Genomic DNA, 20,634 nt, shown 5'->3' on the forward strand with positions numbered 1-20,634 from the left:
TCTGCATCTTGTACTGGATCAGCATCTTGAGCATTTGGGCTTTCACATGTGTGAGAGCAGAATTTGGAGCCCTATGGTTAAGTAAAGAAAAAGGAGAATTGGAGCCATTATGTGGCATGGTGTAACTGTCAGATTAACCCAATTTTGTTTCCTCTTTGAGCAATAATTTTACAAACTCTATATTAAGTGTGGAAAAATGCATGGAGGGAGTGGAAGGGGAGTGCAGCGGGATGGGGGAGAGGAGGAAAAGGTGGCGGAGGTCTTTGAAGAGATGGGCCTGAACCAAAATCAAGACCCAAACACGCCTGCAATCAGAGGTATTCAAAATCTGAATCCCAATGAAGGTTGCAGATAGCTCCTCTCTTTACAATGGGCTGTAGAAAAGAGCCTTGTTCTGGATTCTAGTGTGTAGGAAATCTGGATCCATCTACATATGCTGTGACTTGAACCTATCTCTAAGTGAGGATAATTCTTAGCAGGGAGATAACCGTAACTTCAGGCTCAGCTGAAAGGGCTGTATGGACTGGAACAATAGTGTTTTTCTCTGAAATATTAAAGAAGATGTTTCTGTTCATATTAGGATTTTTAACTCATGTTTCCAAAAGCCTACTTGTTGGTCCTGAATTATGCTGACCATGTACTTTAACTGGAGGCTGATGGCACAGTAATTTCTGGGGTGGGGTGAACTGGACGTGTTTTAGTCAGATAGTGGACAGTGTGGAGAATTCACCCAGCACTAGAGACTGGGAGAAGGCTAATGCTCTGTTAATATTTATATTGCAGTAGCACGTGGAGGTCCCAGCCAAGACAAGAGTCCCTTTATGATAATTGCTTAACGACGCACAGTCCCTGCCCTGAAGAGTTTACAAACTGAATAGACAAGACAAACTATAGGCTGGGAGAAAGTCACACAGCTGGGGGTAGAATCCAGGTCTCTAGACCCAGATCACTGGAGCCATTAGCCCCTGAGGAACACCCATGAAACATGTGGCAGAAGCAATGCAAGCCCTGGAACCACCACCATGGCCTCAGAGCAATCTGGCTGGCTGTGTCTCCAGGCCGACTAGAAAATCCAATATCTTTGTTTCAGCACTGGTGCAGCCTACAAGCACTTGTGTGGTCAGGCCTCTAGCATTTCCAGCGATGTATCCAAAAAACCAACCCAGCCCATGCACCTGGGTGGTAGGAAAGCTCGATAAGAACAGCATTGGCTGTGTTGTTCTTAGTAAGTGACACATTCAGACCCCCAGCGTCAAATCCTGCCTTGCTGGCTCCGTTACAATAAAAATCCACCTGGGTGATTAGAAAGATTCCCTCCCTTCCTGGAAGGCTTCATTTTATTGTGTTCACCTGCTTTGTTCTCCACGGGAAGCCAGCATGAGTCCCTACGTGCAATGCCATATACTTGTTTGTATACAGAAACTCTCCCAAGCAGGGTGCATGGATGGCTCTTTCCCTGCCACATTTTTTGTTGTTTTAAAACAGTCCCTTGCTGAGAGCCCTGGCCCGGATGAAATCCTCCCGCACATGCAGTTTCACACAGGAGCATTTTTCTACTCTTCCCAACTAAAGGTCCCAAATCTCCCATTGCCTTGGCTTCCCATAAATTGCCACGTTCCCCAGGCAGGTGAGCAGGCTGTGGGGCTTGAAGTCAGTGGGAGTTTTGCCTGGATAAGGAATATGGGTGAATTAACTAAAGGTGAACTGGGACATTCACATCAGAACTGAAATGTGCACTTTTAGGCTGCAGTGTTGAAACCTACCCGGACCGAGGCTCCTAACTCCATATTTAGGCACCTACCTGGAAATGGCCTGAAGTTCTGAGGTCAGTGGGAGCTACAGGTGCTCAGCACCTCTGAAAATCAGGCCACAATAGGCAGCTGGGTTTCACTGTTTGGCATGAATTCTTTTGGTTCCAATTAGTGAGCCAGATCATTCCCTTCCAGAGCCACAAACCCGTTGGAGGCATGAGGGATCCTTCCAGACGTCCATGCAGCTCACCATGCTGACAGCCTGAGGCACTGTCTCCTGAGTGGGAAGAGAGTGCACTTTCCTAACTGTGAGCCTGAGGAATCCCAGCCCCAATACCATGGCCCCCTGCAGGGCATATGCTTAGAGCGTTAGCCCCTTCTCATGAGGCCCTAAGACTCCTTCTACCCCAGGCAGCATAGCTGGGAGAGCAGAAGCTGTGGCTGGAAGTTAATGCTGCAGAGAACAGTGTTAATGTCCAAGGAAAAATCCAAGTGAATATCCATGATTTCCCTAGGGAGCATGCTGCTCTCTGGCTCCACCCCTTCTGCAGCTGGCCCCGCCTCACTGACACTGTGATTAGAATACATTTGAGTCCCTTGGTACCAGGAGGTGGAAACCAGCCTTTGGCCCAATGGCCCAGCTCCTCAGGTATTTAGGCAGGGAGCTAGGCACCCAGATACCTTTGAGGATCTGTTCTTATGATGCTTCTTATGTAGGACTGCCAACTCATACTGAAGCTATTCCAGGAGATTATTTTCCCCAACATGATGTAATGTCATTTTCTTAAAATAGCCTATTAAAATCTCCTGGATTGCTTTCAGTGGTCACCGGGAGAGCAATGCCCATTCGGGGAGATTCCAAGCCAATCCTCGAGGGTTGCCAACCCTATTCTTATGTGTTAATCAGGAGTGATACTTCATTGCTTTTGCAGGTCATCTGCAGGTCCCCAGAAGGCACAGAGGTTCCCAGCCCCCATGACAGCCCCTCCATAATTGCTACTCCTTGTCTTACATCCAAGTGCTGCAATCAGGATCAAGTCCCATTGCGCTGAGCCTTGTACAAATACACGTCTCTGCCCTGTGGCAGGTAGTGCTTTTAATCCAGAGGTCGCCAAGCACTTTGCTGAGCTTTAATGACTGGCCCAAGGTCACACAGCCTAGATGCTGAGGTGATGGGCTCTCTACAACTACCCAAGACTGATGGCAACTCATTGGTGGAGCCAGAAGTAAAGCCCAGTTTCCCAGCCTTCCAGCCCCAGTCTCAGGTTGCTGGCCCTCTGGGAACTGGTTTCTAGTCAGAGTCAAAGGCAGGGGGAAACAATTCACAATGAACTGTACGTTTTCTCTCAAAGATTTTTTTTTTAAGTGCCACCTCTTTAGCCCTCCAGTACAGTGAAATGCTGAGATTAGCTGGGCCATGACATGGGCCAGGCCCTGTTTGTTCTGGCTATCTCTCAGGCTGGTACATGTTTCTAAAACTCATTCTATGGAAATGCTAGCTGGAGGAATTTGCAGCCTGTGATAAGATATAGCTAGTGTGAGAATTCAGTTACGTTAAACATTGATCATACCAGACCCTCTAATGGGCATTATCGACAGCCCCTAGACAGAGAGGCAGCCGCACAGGAGCCTAGCCAGCACCTTGTTAATGGCAGGACCAAGGCTATGTGAACACGGGACCAGACAGAGGACGCCCCCCGGCCCCATACATGACACTTCTTAAAACTGAAGTTCTCCTCTGGTGATGTTCCTGCCCCACCCCCTCTTCCAAGCTTCTGCTTCCCTCCCTCCTTGTCCCCTGCCCCTTCCCCAGAGGAACAGACCATGTTCTCCTCAGCCAGGGAGCAATAAGCAGATTAGCTTGCAGCCTCAAATGCCTTGATAAAGTTCTAGTGTGTTGTTCTGAAGCACGGAGGCACCAGCATCCTGTCTGAAGTGGGAGGGAATAATTACACTCTCCCTCCCAAAATTCCCCTGGTAGTGTCAATGGAATGAGTAATTCCTCAGTCCCTGGCTAGAATGCTTGTGAAGTTGTAGCTGTTGGCTGTTTAAAGGCGTCTTGCTCCCCACCCCAGAGGTGGTTGGGTTTTAGTGACAGTAACTGTATTGCAGAGTTCATGGTAGCCTAGAGGCAAACTGGCCAGTGGAGAGAGAAGCAGAGATGGGTCAGGAGACATAGGAGGAGGTTTTCAAAGGCACAAAGGACAGTTAGGGATTCAACTCCCGGTGAAAGAATGTGCATCATAAAACTAACCACAATACCACAATTCTCCAAGGACTGGGCATTGCACACACACTAAGAAAAAGAACTTGTGTAACAATGGCACTTGGTGACACCTGCCCTAACAATAATCACAAAGCTTCCTCCTCCTTACCTCCCCATGCCCTTTGTTCAGTTGCAGATGTTTGATGCTGTTTCCATTCCTAACCGGAACAATGAAGTGTGATCGCTTTAATATATATTTAAGCAGTTTGTGGATCAACCTGATGCAGTATCTCTTTAATACACTGAGGACTGTGATATCTGTGAGATCTGAGAACATAAGAACGGCAATACTGGGTCAGACCAAAAGTCCATCTAGCCCAGTATCCTGTCTTCCAACAGTAGCCAATGCCCCAGAGGGAATGAACAGAATAGTGATCCATCCCCTCTTGCCCATTCCCAGCTTCTGGCAAACAGAGGCTAGGGACACCATCCCTGCCCACCCTGGCTAATAGCCATTGATGGACCTATCCTCCATTAATTTATCTAAGTCTTTTTTGAACCCCGTGATAGTCCTGGCCTTCACAACATCCTCTGGCTACGAGTTCCACAGGTTGACTGTGTGTTGTGTGAAGAAATACTGCCTTTTGTTTGTTTTAAACCTGCTGCCTATTAATTTCGTTTGGTGACCCCTGGTTCTTGTGTTATGAGAAGGAGTAAATAACACTTCCTTATTTACTTTCTCCACCCCAGTCATGATTTTATAGACCTCAATCGGATTTATATAGAGGCATTATGATATTTTTTGTCTTATTATCCATCCCTTTCTTAATGATTCCCAACATTTTGTTCGCTTTTTTGACTGCCGCTGCACATTGAGTGGATGTTTTCAGAGAACTATCCACAATGACTCCAAGATCTCTTTCTTCAGTGGTAACAGCTAGTTTAGACCCCATGATTTTATATGTATAGTTGGGATTATGTTTTCCAGTGTATGTTACTTTGCGTTTATCAACATGGAATTTCATCTGCCATTTTGTTGCCCAGTCACCTAGTTTTGTGAGATCCTTTTGTAGCTCTTCAAAGTCAGGTGATATGGCCACTCGTGACCAATTCTCTGTATCTGGTGTTTTAGCTTTAAAAATGGTAAGAAAACTGTGGTTAGATGATGCATGTCAGCTCACGTCTTGTCAGCACCCTCTTTGAACGGGAAATTCCTGGGATTTCCTACATGCTGGATTTCTTCCAAGGGGGGACTTCTAAAGTAAATTTCCTATGTTAACAACTCCCGACCCTGAGGTTACAAGTGTTAACCTTAACTTCTAGAGACCAAAATGCAACAGTTTTGGAGGGGACACTTCTGCGTGAAGCTGCAAGAGCTACTTGTTCCTTGATAGTTCTGTGAAATCACAACTTTTTATATGGTGGGTGAGTCTCTCTAATATCTCTAGATGTCTGTATTTAATATGTCTCTCTAATATCCTGGGACCAACACGACTACACCAACACGGCATGCAACTTTTTATAAGAGCGTTAATTTTCAGAAAGGATAGAAATGTTGTGAATCCCCCAGAGATTTTATGAAAAGAGATGCTTTCCAGTTAGATTGTTTTGTTTTTTAATTATAAGGCTGGCTGTTGATCAGAGCAAATGGCAATGTTCTGCTCCCAAAGATGAACTGTATTGACTTCATATATTTGCCTACTCTGTTCCAGGAGAGAACTTGAGAATGTGCTTCCTTGGTAATATTTTTTTGGTAGCAAAGCACCATCTAGTGGAAGAATACAATATTCCAGGTACAGAGTTACTTTGCAGCAGTTGAAAATAGAGGGAGAAATAAAACAAGTTGTTTTATGGTCTAACCTGCCAAAATATCCTTCTGCTCTGGTTGCATAGTCTTTTCTGAAGTGTGCTATCTTGTTGGTTTCTCTGACTTTCCTCTCTCTATATTTTCAGGCTACCTAAATAGTGAAGCACATGCAGTTGCTGTATGGTTGACGTGGCTGCATTCTTCGAAGGGAGAAGCACTTGCATTTTAGGATTTCTTTTAAAGATAAACTATGCTTGTCTGCATATAAACTCTGTGAGGCCAGCAGATGACAGATTCATGTGCTTGTTTAATATGAATTGTAATCAGTAAGGACCAGAGCTTGTTCACACTGGAGTTAACAAGAGTTTGGATATTAACTTCTTTGAGAGCAGGGTTCAGCGATGATAATACCTAGCTCTTATGTAGCACTATCCATCAGGAGATCTCAAAGCCCTTTACAAAGGAAGTATCATTATGCTAATTTTATATATGGGAAAACTGATGTGCTTAAGGTCACCGAACAGGCTAAGTTGGGGACAGAAGCCAGGACTCCTAGGCCAGTATGCTAGCTACTAGGCCACACTGCCCCTCACAGATAAGTGAATACAAACTACTTAGAAGTTGCTTACATTTCTGCCTTTTGTTTTTAAAGTGCCTTAACAATAGCTAATAATGGCCAAGGTATATCTGCCATAATGCATGGCTGTTCTGTAGCATAAAACCTTTCGAGGGTCCTACAGTGCTTTTTCCATTTATTAAAGTTGGACTCAGGACCACTGAAGCCAATGGAAGTTTTGCCATTGACTTCAGCAGAAGGAGGATCAGGCCCTAAGCCTCTCATCCCCTTGAGGTTGGTGGTATTATATGTATCTGACAGATGGGTAAACTGAGGCACAAAGGATAAGGGCCTGATTTTCAGAGGCACTGAGCACCCACAATTCCAGCTAAAGTCAATGGGTGCTCCAAGTGTTTCGCACCTCTGAAAATCAGGTCGCAAGTCATTTGCCCTATGTCACACAGTGGGTCACTGGGAAAACCAGGAGTACTTGCTCTCTGTTCAGTGTTATAAATGCTAGACCCCCTTTCCCCTTCAATCAGCGGATGAACCTTTAGAGAGGAGGGCTGGGCCATGGTTAGGGCAGTAGTCTAGGACCTTTGAGTGCTCAGTTCAATTCCCTGCTCTGCCATGTGCTTCCTGTGTGACCTTGGGTTAATCCCTTAGCCTCTCTGTACCTCAGTACTCCATCTGGTCAATTAGGATAGTAGCACTGCCCTGTGGGAAGGCTGACGGCATGAGACGCTAATAAGGTGCCCAGGCATTATGATGATGGGGCCATTTAACTGTGTTAGCGAGATTTCAGTCTTCTGTGGGTACTAACAATTTATCATATACAAGCTGAATGTATTTAAGGTAAAGACTATATAGAGGCCACAGAAACAGCATGGATGGCAGTGGGAATTCCAGGTGCACAGCAAGGATAGTGGGGGACATCCTGGCCCCATGGAAACCAATGGCAAAATTCCCATTGATTTCAATGGGGCCAGGGTTTTTCCTGCTGTATGTGGCTGAGAGTATCATTGGATTTGCAGACCTGCAGTAGTTGTTTTAATACTGTCCCTATTGTACTAAGAAAGAAATCATTCCTTTGAATTTAGTATAGTGCTCTCTTTTGTAAAAACTTGTCTCGTCAATACAATCAAGATTGATGTGTTGATTCTGAGCTCACTTGCACGCCGTAATCAGTCACTGGATTTACATTCATGTTACGGAGATCAGAATCTGGACTAGTATTTTAATATGGATGTAGGATCCATCTCATAGATATCAGTGCATTGTATAACATGCTATTAGAGGTTAAAACACACTTCTTTCCTCCAGGGCCTTGCTTTGCTGAGTGCTTTAAAATCTTAAGTTTACCAAACCAGGCACTGGAGGAAGTTACGGCTGTATTCCCACCTCTATACAGGTGTAAAATAACATGACTAAAGCTGGGTCAGCACAGTATGGAGCTAATAATCACACTGTATTTCAAATTGGGGCCAATTCAGTCTCCAATTACCCATTGTGAACATTAGAGCAAACTCATGCTGGCAAATAAAGCTGAGCCTTGTGTTCTGACATTTCAAAGTAGTTAGGTATTTTTAAAGCACACTACAAAAAAAAAAAAAAAAGCTGTAAAAGTCAAATTGTGATCCAAGCACTAGGCATGGTGACTGGGCTGTTAAAAAAGAACCCTTGGGACAATAAAATGGTGTGGAATGTGCTTTGGAACGAAGCAATGGCGATTTTCAGTTGGGTGTCTTAAAATAAAGATCCATCTGCAGGCCAAAAAAAAAAAGCTCCCTTCTTGAGGCTTTGTTTAAAGCCAAGACATATGTGGTCCACACCCTTCTGCAAAAATGTCTGATGAATATCTTGGAGGCTAACACCATGGGAGTGAGGTTTGGGCATGCGTATGTTTACAAGGCAGCTCTCAGTGCACTCACAACAACGCCCTGCTCACCTACAGCCTGTGTACACTTTCCTCCAGGGAAATGGTCTGCTTTCCCATTTAAAGCCAGCTGCAGAATGAATCCATCCTTTCACTACGCCACCAGGAAATAGGCTGGAGAAACTCACAAAGGCCAGGCACTGGGTGCAAACTGAACATCAGTTACCCTGGTGTAAATCTGGAGTAATTGTGGAAGTCAGTTCAGTGACACCAGATTTGTGCCAGTGTGAAAGAATAAGATCTGGCTTCCTCTTCGGCATGTTCCATTCCTCGCCACCCCAATCCAGGACTACCTGAGCACTAGTCTGGGAACATGAGTGCAAATAGGTAGTATGGTCAGCAGTTGAGGAGAGGAAAGGAAGGTACCAGATGGTAAGGGTTACCTGCACCCTTTGTTCTAAAGGGGGACAGCCCCCTGAAAAATCTGGCCAGGGGCTAGGGCCGAAATGAAGCAGTAGCCTAGCTCTGGAGGAGTCCCTGGCCTTGGCAGAGTGATGCCCTGAACCTGCCATAGAGACCTCCTGAATGGAGAGAACAATATGTTTTTGTCATTTGCTGCCTCTTTCTCATGTATGCAGAGTCTCTCAACAGAGTTAAATAACAGTTTTCCCACCTTCGGACACTGGAAATGCTGGGTGCTCGCTTTGCTGAGGGACCATGGCAAAGGTTTCCCTCTCAGCTGGAAGAGGAGGAAGGAGGAGAAGGGAGAGTGGAAGGGGCAGCCCCCTGCTAATTCCTGCCCCTGGAGAGAAGAGCCAGAGTTTCCAAAGTGCAGATGGGCTTCCTCCATCCCTCCTGCCTCAGCTGGGGATGCCCATGGATGTGCTGCACGCTGCTTTCACGTCTGAGTGGGCCTCTCTGGGCTGGTGCTGCAGGTGCACAAATAAGCTTTATAGATACACAGTTGTCTTGCCTGATTAGATCAGTAAATTCTTATAACCTAAACAAAACTGAAATGCATGCAAAGGGCAGATGTGATTAGTTCAGCTGAAGGGCAAAGCCCAGGCTTTATCTTATAGAGCTGTGGGGTGGGGAGGTGCTGGACCTGGCAGGCAGCATGTCCTTGTGCCATCCAGCCGGCACTGAGCCAATGTGCTCTCTTGCTTCCATTGTTCCTGTGTGCTCCCTTTAGAGCTTGCTGTCAAGGGAGGGTGCGGCCGGGGGCCTGACCACACCAGCAGAACAAGCCCCTTTGAGGGAGGCAGGGCTGTGCCCGGGGCTCCATTTGCTACACCCTCCCCCTAAGCATTTGGAAGCGGCACTGGATGACTTGAGTCTGGAAGGGAAATGTCTCTCCCAGGCCTTCGCTGCACTATTGCAGCCATGCAATGCAGGGCAGGGTTTTGCCTGAAGAATTTCACTGCCATCCACAGGCCAGAATATCAACACACAGCACAGTGTCAACAAGTCTCACAAATCTCATGATATTTGATGGTTTTCTTAAAGCTCCAGCTACTGGAGTCCTGTGAATACGTGAGAGGCTCGGCTCTAATTTTATTTTAAAAATTCCCTGATACACATAGGTGAGAAGGGAATGAGGGAACAGGGTTTTGCAATGCAGATACATGTTGAATAAATAAAAACAAACAGGTGACTCTACTGTCTCTTTGCACTATACTTAGGGCCTGAGCCAAAGCTCATTGAGACACAGTCTCCCCCCCCCCCCCCCCCATCACTGACTTCAACGTGCTTTGAATCGGGCCTTTACTGCTGTGGTTATACTTTACGTTACATCTAGAGGTGGTTTCGCTGCGGGGACACATCTGAGTACTAAAGAGGGAGGCTAGGTTGGTGGCACAAGTCACAGAGGCTTGCCGTCTAGCTGGCTGCGAGCAAGTGGAGTTGCCAGAGTCCTGTCTGCTTTGTATACCACAGCGTCCCTCAAGAACATGGTTTATTTTGTCTAAGCAGGGGCATGTGCTGCGTAGGAGGCTCCCTTGGGCTTGGCAGGAGTCAGTGCTTTTTAAAGGAGCATTGTTTGCTCCAATTTAACCCCCAAACAAACTGAGAGCTGGCCAGAGCCACCAGCTCCACACTTGCTTTTCTCTGGACTGTCTACTACCTTGTGCATTTCTTTCTGATTCCCACTCCCAGCTCACACCCAGCTCTTCTGTCTGAGCTCCCCTGGTGCCTTTGATGTTCCCATGTAGCTGCTGCACTGCAGCTTAGATACTTGATCCTGCTAACCTTCTCTATTAGATGCCCCTTTTCCTCAGGCCCTGCTTGCTCCTTCGGCCATTCCCTCAGCTCTGCCTGGCTCTCCTTCACATGCCTCCCTTTTCTTTTCAGGGGGAAAGATCTCCCATGTCTTGGGAGCAACGGGAACTGAATAGTGGATACAATGTTGTCAACTGTGATTTTTTTTTAAAGTGCATGCCTCATAGGGTGACCAGATGTCCCTATTTTATAGGGACAGTCTGATATTCAGGGCTTTGTTTATATAGGTGCCTATTATCCCCCAATCCCCATCCCAATTGTTCACACTTGCTATCCGGCCAACCTAATGCTTCACCACATTTGGTATGTGAGAAAGTTTGGTTCTGTATCTGAAGGTGTGGCTTGTGCCCAGCTCTAATTACTGTACTACAATGCAGCTGTTTAATGAGCTGTGTGAAACTGCATAACTTCTCGATTTATAATTATCCCCCTAGGAATGCAGAGGGCTCCTGTGCTGAGCCACCCTGTGATCAAGCACTAGCATCGTGCATAAAGATGCCGAGTAATTACAGCTGACTCATGATGGCAGGTGGCTCCTGTTAGCTCCAGCCAGGATATGAGAGTGGATGGCAGCTTTCTGAGATAGAGTGGGAGCAGGCTTTGTGCTGGCAGTCAATTAGCAAAGCTGTGTTTGGATTATAATGTTTGTGTTTTCTGCTAGGAGTAGCGTGGGAACTCCACCTGCTTTGGAGGGCTGGAAGGTAACTTGTTGCTACATAGATTGTAGTAAGAGGTTGAGCTAAATAATGAAGGGGTATTAGTAATGTTGGAAACTTTTATATTAGTTTCATTCTAGCTCATAGAGTTTAGTGCTAGAACTATCCCTAGCTAAATAGAGGGTTTGTTGGCTGTGGTAGAAAATATTTGTGGTACCCCCTGAATGGCTGAGGGGACAAAAAAACAAACCCTGATTAGTCTGTCCCCCACCCCCTAGCTGTTGATCTGGTGCCCCAGGAAGCTGGTATCCAGGGTGGTCACCCTGATAGCTACAGGGCCAGTCTAAGAGGCAGGCAAACTGTCTAACTGGAATTCAAGTGCTGGGGAGGGCCTTAATTTCTGAAGTGACTCTGAAGCCTGGTGATTTGGGTCCTTATCCTGTGAGGTGCTTTCAGAGGGTGCTGAAGTCAGAAATGGGCAAAAACAAATGAGGGTTACTAGCCTGTGAGCACAGTGACATGGTGTTTGCTTGGTACAGCTCATCTTTTTACTGTAACATTAAGTGCAAGCTAGTATTTTGCTAATGGAATGGTCAGAACCCACTTTTCTTCAAGGGGAATAAAAGCCTAAAGCTTAAATAGATAGATCATGGCCAGAAACTCTCTAGCTAGCAGTCCCAGCTTTCTCTGTGTGGTAACCCAGTGTGTCAAAATCCAACCTTCCTGTGACTGACTAGTGATAGAACTATTTGAAGAATAAGACGATGAAAAGAATTATGGGAAAATTAGACCTATATCTGTCCCTGGCGTTCGTAAATTCAAATTAGCCAAATCTCCTGATCTGGTTATGGGACTGGAGGGATTTCATCCAGCAGCAGAAAGGACCCCTTGCAGAATCAGTGTCTTCAAAACTGGCAGAGACTCCTAAGTCGGGGAAAGAAGTCATGAGGTTAGGCTTTATATAGCCTTGATAGAGCTGCATTTCATAAAGGAAAGAGTTGTGTGAAGCAATCAATTCCTGCATGGCAGGAAGCTAACAAACCAATGAGGAGGCCATGAGGGAAAGCAAGTCCCCGCCCCAGTCAATGTAAACTCCTCCCTGTACTGCTCTATTAGCAGCAATATAGTAGGAGCCTAATTCTGCTTTTGTTGATGTGAGTGGTGAAGCTCCCACCGATTGCAATGGTAGCAGCATTGGGCCCAAAATCCAGAGGGCTTGGATGTTATATTGAGTTAGCACACTTTCCTTTCACCTCTGGAGGCAGGGCTTCATAGGCTGGCTCCTGCTCCCATAGACCCTAATGGAAGGGGGAACCCCCTGCCATCTGCCTTGACTTATGCTACTTGTCACTCCAGTGCCAATAAGGTGAAACTCAACTCAAGATTTGTCCATATTGCAAAACTGCCACAATTCAGCAAAACTTGGTGTCTGCTCCAGAGAGAACCAAGGATTTGGGGCTGATCTTTAACTCCCTGATGTAGTTCTTTCACTTCAGTGGGGATACTTGTCTGAGTGAGGTGAGCAGGATTTGGCCTCCGGTTCCTGAGCCTGATTCCCCCTGAAGTCAATGGCAAAACTCCCCCGGCTTCAATGGAAGCCAGATTGAGCCCACAGACCATGGTAGCTCTTGTCTGAGGCTCATGAGCAAAGCTGTGCAGATGGGCCCCAGTATTAGAACAGGAAGATCTTCCAGCTCCAGAGTGAGGAGGGCTGTGCTGTGAAGCTCTTGCATGGAGCCTCCCTGAATTCTGCCTGGTCCTAGTCAGTAATACTAATCCTTTGCTTTGTGAGCACAAAATTCACAGAGACAAAAAATCCTCCTCACTTTCCTATTTTGGACACGTGATTTCCCCCTGCTCCACCACCAATATACTTAAGTACATCTATTAAAGCAAAGTGGCCAAACCTGTAGCCTAGAATGTGGGCTTCCCCAGAGGAATGGGGAAGGATGTTTTCCTGCAATGTTTAGAGAATTGCTACTGAGGAATTTTTTTGTGATCACAACTTAATTTGAAGAGTACAAATACTTCTAAAGCTCCAGATACAATCCCAGGCTGCCAAGAGAATGCAAGACTTGTCAACTGAAATAAAACTCAGTCCCAGGGCTTGGGAATTGACTGGCATGGCTTTTAGAGATATAGGACTATACTGGTATAGTTCACCACGTGGATATCCTGTTCTGGAATACAAATCACTCTTATACAGTAGAATTACTCTGTTTCCCAATGGAACACTGACAGACATAGCTATGCCAGTCACTTTCCCCATGTATAAAAGTCCTGAGTTAACTTCCCTCCTGCCTCCCACTAGATGGACTGTGATATGCTGCCTAAGCAATTCCAGCGAACCATAATGGCTTATCTGACTGAGTGGAATTTGTTTGTTTCTGGTAGCCGTTGCTTCTCTTACTAGTAGAAAAACTTAATGTCACACTGAGGAATCCTCATATGGAGCATCTAGTGGATGTTTAAAGTAAGGTATTTGTGATTTGTTAACCAGGAATGAAGTAGTGACTCTTTTTGCCTTATCCTTTTCGAACATAGCACGGCTTGCCTCTGCTTCACTTCTTGATCTCCTGAGTTTCCCACCTCTGCTTTGAATAGTTGCTTATCCTAAACTCTAGCTAAGATGGAAAACAACTCCAAAGGCACGTGTCTATGGGGAATGTGGTCTTCAGAGGAGGGTGTATGTGATTTTTGGTTATAATAGCAATGTATGCCTCATGATAAAATCTCAGTGCTACTGACAATAGTGGACTACGTTCTGCTCCGTTACAGTAGTTAAGCTGGAATAACTCCAGGAAAGTCAGTGGAGTTAGATTGGTATAACTGAGATCCCTGGACCTCTGTATTGTAAGACAGAGAGCACCATACTTCCCTTAGACAGTGCATTGGTTGGTTTTCTGCTGTCACTGGAGATAATCTGTGACATGGCTCTAATGGAAACTTATTGGCAAAGAATATAATTCATGGAGCTGACTTATTTTAGAGGCACTGAAATGAAATAGTACCGTTGTAGTTAAATATAATGGGCCAAACACCCCCCACTCAGTAACTTTATCCAGGCTTTCCAAATATTGGGCAGATTGTATGCTGTTGTTGAATGGGTATATATTTCAAGTAACTGCAAAGAAGTCACAGCACCAGTGTAAATGAGACCAGAACTTGGCCCAGTATCCACTTCAGTAACCCATCCATGGGCCAATGGATATGCTTGTTCTCAGTGATGCAGCGAGTGGTATAGCAACAATGCAGAATTAGAGAAGAACAATTCCTCCCACAATATCTTAGGTCAGACTGACCTTCCATTGAGGCAGCAAGATTTAACTCCTGTAGTTACTGCCCAGTGGTTCCCACGGGGAGGAGGAGAGGTGGGAGCGCTTGAGTGGGAAAAGAACAAGGCCTCCCAGCTCTTCCTCCAGGGGATCTCTGTGTAAAGGCAACACCACATCTGCAGAGTTGTCTGCATGGGAAGCTCCTAGGCACTGCTCCTTCCTCAACCAGGGGAGGAATGCAATCCCAGAAGGAGTTAAGCCATGTTGACTCTCTCCCTGAATTCCATGCTGCAGTACAAAGGATGGTACCATGGAGTGGTTCTCTTCAGCCCTGCCTCAAACCCTGCAGCGCCTAAGGGGTTTTGATGGGGATTAAACTGCCACATGGTTGGCATTCCTTCCCTTCTGCACAGGCAGGGGGAGAGCTGTGCAAGCAGGCACCACGATGGCGGAAATGCTGGGGAGGTTGGGGTTGGGGCTTGGTTTTGTGTCAGACTTCAGTATACTGTGACTACAGCCTGCAATCACTCAGCTGCTACAGACAGTAAGCTCTTCAGAGCACAGAGTGTCGTAGGTCTACATGGCATCTACCACCGTGTGGCTCCAACCTGGCTGAGGCCTGCAGATGCTAGTTTAAAGCAAACGATGAATAATACTCGGAAGGATTTCAGAGTTGTAAACCTATTGTGTTGGGAAGTTTCAAAGACCGATATTTTCTCTTCAACACGGAAATGGACACTTTTTGCAAGTAAGAAGGCTCATACGGGACTTTGAGTCACAGTTTTTCTAGGACTCTGTAAAAGCAAGAGTTCATCGGTTTCAGAATATTTAATTAAAACTCCTCCTTCCCCCGCCCCCCAGACCAAAAACCAAACATTTGTTTAAACAATTAAACAGGCCCCTAACAGTGAACTGAAAAAACAGAACGGGAGCAACCCCTCCCTGAATGAGAAGCCTGTCATCTTTTCAGTTTTACGTTCAGGATGTGCTTACTTTGCTTTTCTGTTCAATAGCTGCCAGATTTGAGAACAAAACCAAGTGTCAATAAGGTACTGTTTTGATCAGATTGCAAAATGCAGATTTGTACAGACGCTCGTCAAGAGGGGATATCTGTGCCTTTTCTTCTGATATGATGAAGTTGAGTCCTTTCCTTTCGCATAGAGCTCACGTTATTTCTTTATACAGGTTTGTGGACCAGTATGCCTGTTGCTTTGAACAGGGGATCGCTTTGTCGGCTTGGAGGGGAATGAATCCTCTCATTACGCAGGGGCAACCACTGTTATAGGAGGCCAGGCGCTGCCACCCTCTGCCATGCAGTTCTGCAGTCACAGACCCACTGGGCATTCCTCCCTACCCCTAAATCTCCTCCCCAGATCCCCCATACTGCCACAAAGCAGTGCCTCTGAGAATGGAGGGTGCGGTATACAAACCATCCTTCCTCTTGCAACTGAACCACGAGTGCAGCGGAGAGATGAGGCCAGGATTCCAGACAGTGCTTGGCTGGTGGGATTAACCCTGATGTGGTGGCTAGCACTACTGCGCCTGCCAGGGCCGGCTCTAGGGTTTTTGCCGCCCCAAGCAAAAAAATTTTTGGCTACCCATGCTTTTTGTGTGTGTGCCCTTCCTCTCCCCCCGCCCCTTCCCCAAATCCCCGGCCCTGACTCCTCCCCGGGCGTGCCGCATTTCCCCCCCCCAATTGCTTCCTGCAGCTCCCCCCCGGCCCTAGCTCACCTCTGTCCCACCTGCTCCCCTGACCATGCCGCACCTCCGCTCCTCCCCCTCGCCTCTCAGGCGAGGGAGAGGCAGCACGTGGAGGTGAGCGAGGGTGGAGGGGAGCACAGGAAGTAACGGGGGGGGGTAGAGGAACCACTCCCCATCCCAGCTCACCTCCGCTCCACCACCGCTGCCTCCCCCGAATGTGCTGCCACTAGGCTTCTCCCTCCCAGGGTTGCTGCGCCAAACAGCTGTTTGGCGCGTGGCAAGCCTGGGAGGGAGAGGGGAGAAGTGTCGCGGAGGCGAGCTGGGGTGGTGGGGGCACATTTCTAGGGGCGGCATGGCCAGCGCCAGAATGCCGCCCCTAGAAATGTGCCGCCCAAACACCTGCTTGTTTTGCTAGTGCCTAGAGCCGGCCCTGACGCCAGCACATCAGGAGGTCCCTGTCTCAAGCCAGGACTTGGCTATATATCCAGACAGAAGGCTTTTGGTGGTAGGGGAAGTGCTGCCATTCAGATGATCTGTTAAAAGGAAGTCTGGCTCCACCATAGCATCTCTGGATGCTGTTAGATGGAGGCCAGAACACTTCGTGCAAAAGACGAGACCTGGGTTACTTTTCTGCCCAGCCATCCTCCTCTAAAGAGAACCACTCACCAAGGTGCTCCTGGAGCACACCATGGCTGTCATTGTAACAGTTCAAAGATATATACAAACCACGTTTACAAGCAACTACGTACATGCAGGGAGAGGGCTTGCTGAATTCTGCTCTGTGGGGTGGGCAAAAAAGCCACACAGGGCACTGCTGCTGAGCTAAAGAAGAGTCCTGGTTAGCTGAGGGTGGAGTAGGTCTCCCCTGCAATCTAGGCTTCTCCCATCTACAGCAAGAGAGAGAATTACACTTGAGCAAGTCGGACACATATTAGGCAGGAGAGGGCAAAGAATGTTTCCCTTCTCTTCAATAAGGGCAGGAACAGTCTCACAGTGAGGAGACCGACATGTAAGTGCAGACAAAACATAAAATCAGTTAATGACTTGTGTAGTCAGAGGGCCAACTTAATCCCTGGTGTAACTCCCCTCATCAAGAGTTATACCAGAAAGGGATTTGGGTCATTAATCCCCTAATTAGTATTCATTTGGTATATTAAGTGGAATACACCGTCTGCTGGTTGCCTTGTGTCCAATCAACCTCAGATACACTCACTTTCTTTGCATTTCACTTTCTGCAAAATCTGGTTTGTCAGACATGATGGGTTCTGACAAAGGAAGGAAAAACATGTCCGCAGCTTTGTTAGCTGGTGCCATATCCGCCACTGTAAAACATTTTTTGCTTTAAAAATGTAAATAATTTAAAGCTGACTTTTAAAATCAATCTAATGTGAGTCATTCTGGGATAAGTCTCCCAAGAGTTCAGTTTTTCAGAACAAGCAGCTGAAGAAAGTTATAGCTGTCTCTGAATCAGTGTGTAAAGAAAGTATTTAAAAAAATGAAAATTTAAGAATATCTTTATATTTAATGAAAGACCATGCATTAATTTACGATAATCACCCTTTTCACTTAGCACAAACCAATATTTTCTAGAATATCTGCTACCAGTAAACCAACAGTGAAGCCACAAATCCAATAGGAGCAAATAATTTGAAATATGATTTCTTACTGACTGGAATTTAAAAAAAAAAAATTCTACTTCTCTGAAGCCTATTTTAAATATATACATGCACTTCTGGCTTAGCTGGTGTGAACAGTTGTGCTTAACAATAGGAGGACTGGTTCACAGAATGCTTTGTAGCTCCTGCACTCAATATTCAAGTTGCATGCTCAATGTTTTTGATTAGATTTTCCTTTAATAAACATCCAGCAAATGTACCTGTATTAAACACTTTCGCTGTCAACACTCTCCTGTGCTAACTGCTGTTGTTTAGAATAGAAATTTAGGATAAAAGTCATCCTGTATGTAATTTCACTGACTTCAATAGAGCTTCCATCGTGGATGGATTTGTCTCAGAGATTGCAGATAAAATTGTCTTATCCCTTCCTTAAAACTGTCTGCTTTTAATGCAATCTGCATTGAAGCAACAAAAGTAAATATTCACAGGCACAACAAATGAAAAGCGACTAAAGCCACATGCTGTTACGGTTTTGCTACTCTCTCCTCAGCTGCTTCATGACTGCGCCAGTATGGGTTTAAGAAGGTCATGCTAATCCCTCCTCTCCCTCCCATCTCTATTAATATTGATTAGTTTGCTGCTAGGCCAGCTCAGCCCTTGTGCAAACCACTGACCGTTGCTGCAAAAAAGAGATGAGGAACATTAGTATTAAGGAAAAAATCAACCTGCACAAAAATGAGATTAAATTCTGATTTTTAAGCTACTCGAGCACAGATATATAGAGCTAAAGTTTTCTCCCCATCTTTCACTTGTTTTATGAGGCCCGGATCATGAGTTATCCTATAATTTAGCATTCACAGTTATAAGGGTATGTACCATAGTATAGTATTTAGGTCCCAATTCAGCAGAACACCTGAGCATATTCTTAAACCCCATTTAAGTCAATGGAACTTAAACACATGCTTAAATGCTTTGCTGAATTGGGGATATAGGAAACAATTTAGGACCAAATCCAGAGACCAGCAATGGCCTGACTAGGGCTGCTAGGAATATGTGTTGGAGGGGAGGGACAAAGAATCTCTCTCCCAGTCATGGAGGGGCTACAAAGCTACATGGAGGCTACTTCAACCTAATCTCTAAAGAGACGCCCCACAATCCCTTGAAGGAGAACAGGAGACTTGCCTACGAGTGGACCCTAACTCAGTTGGTACAAGAAGCTTGCGTAGCCTTCCCCCTGCTTCCCCTCTCATGTAACTGAATCCCTCTGGTTCTGCTGCCAGAGGAACTCCCTAGCTTCAGAGATAAACTAATATTGTGTAGACTATCATGTCTCTGAACTACTGGAATTTCCCCCCCACCCCAGAACCATTAAGAGTGGTTGGTAACTCCTTAGGGTACTTTGCTCAGCCCTGAAATGCATTTTATTGTATAGGGTAGCTGAATGGGAACACGTGGCATGTGGAACGTAGCTCGGCCCAAGCATTACAGCAGTGTTTGCCAATGCCATTGGATTTGATTCAGCAGCATCTCTGTGACGATAAATCCTACTGTCAAGGCGGTTTAGCTGCACTCCTGGACATACTGTACAATATCATCTGCATAATCCATTTTGCTGTTCAATCTGGCTACTCTCAATCCCGTTATTTTAAAGTTATTGATTGAAAAAAAGAATTCCTAGCTGTTTGGAGCCTGATGCAAAGCCCATTTAAGTCAACGTGGAGTCTTTCCATTGGTTTCAATAGCCTTTGGCTCAGGCCCTGGATGAGTCTGGAGACTGACATTAATGCAAATTCCCTTTGTGCACTGAGGAAAATTAATTAATGTGTATTTATAAAGAATGTGCCCGAACCTTTTGGCCAAGATGCACTGACATTAAAATCATTAACATAATATTACAAATAAACTCATGAGTGCCCCCCTTTTACCTATTGGGATCAGTATTACAGCTCTCCAACCTTCTTCCACCCTCTTTAATGCATCCTCATCTCCCCACTCCTCAGGAACCAGCTAAGCCTTGAGGTCTGACCTGGCAATTAGCAGACCGAGATGGGGGCTCTGTATTTGCATCATCCGACTTTTACATGTTGAACCAAACCTAAGAGCAACAGTTGTCATATCCACCCCCACCTTCCCTCCAGAAATATAGGTATTCATCATTGGGGTTGACAATGTATCTTTTTATCAGGTGGGAATGAACAAGCAGATGGCTGCTAGAATCTTCACTATTAATGGTAACTAAGAGTTGGCATTTGAACAACCTGACTGTCCCTTTAAAGGGACACATCAACTTTGTCTTATTATGCAGGTAGTCAGACTAGATAATCATAATGGTCCTTTCTGACATTAAAATCTATGAATCACACTTAAATATGTTACCTTCTATTGTTTCAAGTAGCAGTTACGATTGTTACAATTCAAAGAAATGAGGGGGAAACATTTTGGTTTTTCAGATTGTTGGGGTTCTGCATCTGACAGTACTTTGGCCCCAGAGTTTTCAGACAGGCTCAGCACCCTGGAGAGATGCCAGACTTTCCAAAGAGGGGTGACGCATTTTTCGAAACTGCTGAACTCCCAGAAGCTCACGTGCAGAGCAATGGGTTAGGTGTGAAAATGGGAGCTTTTTGACAATCTGGCCCCCCCATTGTAGGCACTGAGGTCTTCTGAAAATCTGACTGAGCACTTCGGAGAATCTGGTCTCCTGTGTACAGTCAGTTTCACTGTTTCTCCTGCATAGTCAGTCAACCCCCAGTCCCACCCATGCTATTTGTATAGGTCTTTCACAGAGCAAAAAGGAGAGAGTTGTTTTGTTTGTGTCACTGTAAAATCACAAATTGGTATGAGAATTTTGGGGTCGGTCTAGTATTAAAAATAGGTTCAGGTACACTTTTTTGAGGGGGAGCTGACTGGATTTCA

This window comes from Caretta caretta, chromosome 8 (genome assembly GCF_965140235.1).
Source record: "Caretta caretta isolate rCarCar2 chromosome 8, rCarCar1.hap1, whole genome shotgun sequence".
NCBI lineage: Eukaryota > Metazoa > Chordata > Testudines > Cheloniidae > Caretta > Caretta caretta.